Source organism: Chiloscyllium plagiosum, unplaced genomic scaffold (assembly GCF_037043375.1).
Source record: "Chiloscyllium plagiosum isolate Xiang-an unplaced genomic scaffold, Cpla_swu_hap1 HiC_scaffold_27, whole genome shotgun sequence".
Classification (NCBI taxonomy): Eukaryota; Metazoa; Chordata; class Chondrichthyes; order Orectolobiformes; family Hemiscylliidae; genus Chiloscyllium; species Chiloscyllium plagiosum.
Genome location: NW_028270165.1, coordinates 17,151,491 through 17,154,343, shown reverse-complemented (window position 1 = coordinate 17,154,343; position 2,853 = coordinate 17,151,491). Strand labels below are relative to the sequence as shown.

Below are 2,853 nucleotides of genomic sequence, written 5' to 3'. Positions count from 1 at the left end.
GCATTTCCCGCGGCCGAAGTTTTCCCAAGGCACAAAGGAGGTTTTCTATAGTATATTTAAACCCCTTGCTTTGCTTGAACTCAATCTGCATGGACTTGGAGGAGAGTGGGATTTGCAAAGTGCCCTCCCCTCCACACGTGCCTCATCTGCAGGACAGCTGTCCGGCCCGCCCTCCATTGTTGACGTCACAATGCGGATGCAGCCCTGTCAGTTTCAGAGTGAAACTCCCTCCCTCTGGGCAACATCTGGGAGCAAAGCAATGTCTCCCCCTTTCCATATACCATCCTCCAGCAGCGAGGGGGAAGGGGAGGTCGGGGTGGGTGAAACACTGTTCACTTGTAGCAACTGGAGTGAATCCTGGGAGGGAGCAGACACTCCAAAGGTGCTCAAATACTTTCTATCTCTCTTAAAGCTATTTTCCTTGTGTGTTCCCTCAGTTTGGCACGTATACAGTTGCACCCTAGAAAAGGATTGCTCCTTTCCTCATGTTCACAACTAAAAGGTTAGATTCTCAAGGAACTGAGCAGCAGTTAAGGGATTGGCATATTGCTCAAAAAATGTAGGGTACCTGCGGCCTGTGGCTCGTTGGTCTAGGGGTATGATTCTCGCTTCGGGTTTTCTGATACGTGGGGTTGCGAGAGATCCCGGGTTCAAATCCCGGACGAGCCCTTGTTTCTTACACTGCCTTGTGCAATAACGGCTAGTCAATACTTTCAAAAAGCTGCTTCATTAAACGAGATCCAACTGCCTGAATTAGTGATGGGGCAGAGCTCCCGTTACAATGAACGCGGCAAGGGCAGCACTTATTCAAAGCGAAAATGCGTTTTACTTCACACAGAGGGTGGTGGGCGTTTGGAACGCGTTGCAGGTAGAGGCAGGCACGGTCGATACATTAAAGATGCGTCTGGATAAATGCATGAGTGGGTGGGGAGTAGAGGGATACAGATGCTAAGGAATTGACCGACAGGTTTAGACAGTACATTTGGATCGCCTCAGGCTTGAAGGGCCTGTTCCTGGGCTGTAAACTTTCTTTGTTCTTTGTTCTATCTGGTGTATATCTGATATTGTTGGCTGTTGTAAAAGTTTCTGTTGTAATTATTATTCACCTTCTAATGTAGTAATGGAGTTACGTCCTTTTTTATCATAATTTTTTATTTAATAGGTCAGCAGGAAGTCATTCAGCAATTTTACTGCCTTTCTTTTCTCAAGCAGCCTTAACATTTCATTTTCATATCCTTGATTCAGCTCCATTTCCAGCATCTTTGTAGGCAGTTTGTTCCATGTTATTGTCACTGAAATGAAGTTTTCCTCCATGCACAGCTAAGCCGATCTGGCAGCATGAGGGTTTTCAGGTTTCTGTGGCCTGGATAATATGTGATCAGCAGACATCTCGCAGTCTACAGGAAGCGCCACCAATGTTATGTTCATTAACTGTACTGACAGTGATCACTTATTTTGTGATTTTTCTTTGCAGGAAGACGTGCAGAAAGAAATCTTATAGCAAATTATACATCAACTTCTGACAGAGCCGCTTGATTCATTGGGACTTGAATATCAGCAGCCATTCCACTCAAGAAGGCATGTTTGCTTTTGTTTGTTTGTTTGAGAGATTTTGGACAGTCCTGTGGCAGGAAGAATACTGAGACACCGAGTGAGGGAGATTCAGTGCGCTGACTGTGAAAAGTGCTTCAAACCATTTACTCAGCTTGGAGGAATCAAAGTCTCACCCCTCAAGGTGAGAAAGACTATGTACCCGTTCTGTTTGTAATTTCAATCCCAGAGCAACACAAGGAAAGTTGTCTCCAAAGGGGAAACATTGGAAATGTGGGGTCTGTGGGAATGGATTCCCTTCCCCATCCCTGCTGGAAACCCACAGACTGATTCACACCGGGAGAGGCCATTCACCTGCTCAGTGTGTAGGAAAGGCTTCAGTCGGATCAGCCATCAGCAGACGCATGAGTGAGTCCACAAGGGAGAGAAGCCATTCACGTGCGCCATGTGCGGGAGGGGTTTCACTCAGTCAGCTGCACTGCTGACCCACCAGCGGGTCCACCCTGGAGAGAGGCCATTCACCTGCTGTATGTGCTGGAAGGGATTCACCTGCTCCTCCCACCTGCGGAGGCACCAGTGAGTTCACGCGCCATCACAGGGGGGTTGAAGGAGCGATGGCCGAGTGCCAAGTGCTTATGCACGAAACGTCGATTCTCCTGCTCCTTGGATGCTGCCTGACCTGTTGTGCTTTTCCAACACCACACTCTCGACTCTGATCTCCAGCATCTGTATTTTTCACTTTCTCCTCTAGGGCAAGGTTGGACTTGTCTTTTATTCACTCATTCACTCCTTACAGCCTATCATTTGTTGTGGCCTAACTGCACAAACATCAATGCAAGTTTCAGAAAGATTTCTGCAGCTTTTCTTTGAAAAAAATAACCTTTTCCCCCGACTTTAAAGAAGTTTCTGAATATATGGTTTTAGTTATTCTCAATTTTAAAAATCAGCTATTTCTCACATGCCGTGTCTCCCAGGTAAAGTCATCACCATCCATTCTCTCTCTCCCCTGAGAAAGACTTCATACAGCGATCAAAGAGGGCTGAGGCACGAGAAAGGACGATTGTTGGGGGCGTGTGTTGGGGGGTCGCTGGTGGTTGTGGAGAAGGGAGGGAAATGGACAGGGGAACAGGCTGGGGTTCAGATGGTTGGGGGAGAATAGAGGGTGCGGTGTGAGGAGAGAGAATGGGCAGGGGGCAGTGGATGGGGAGAAAATGGACAGGGGGTCAAAATGTGAAGAGAGAGACAGCACAAATGCCACCTTCTCCAGGACTCGTGTCAGTGTCCCATGAACTGGAACCCACT

At 47.7% G+C, this 2,853-nt stretch overlaps 1 non-coding gene across 1 annotated transcript; it reads left to right on the top strand.

Annotated features, from left to right (window-relative positions):
* Positions 1-579: 579 nt before the first annotated feature.
* trnap-cgg (transfer RNA proline (anticodon CGG)) lies at positions 580-669 on the top strand. The gene is given in 2 exon segments: positions 580-615; positions 634-669. It is a non-coding gene; the product is annotated as a tRNA-Pro (tRNA).
* The last annotated feature ends 2,184 nt before the right edge of the window (positions 670-2,853 follow it).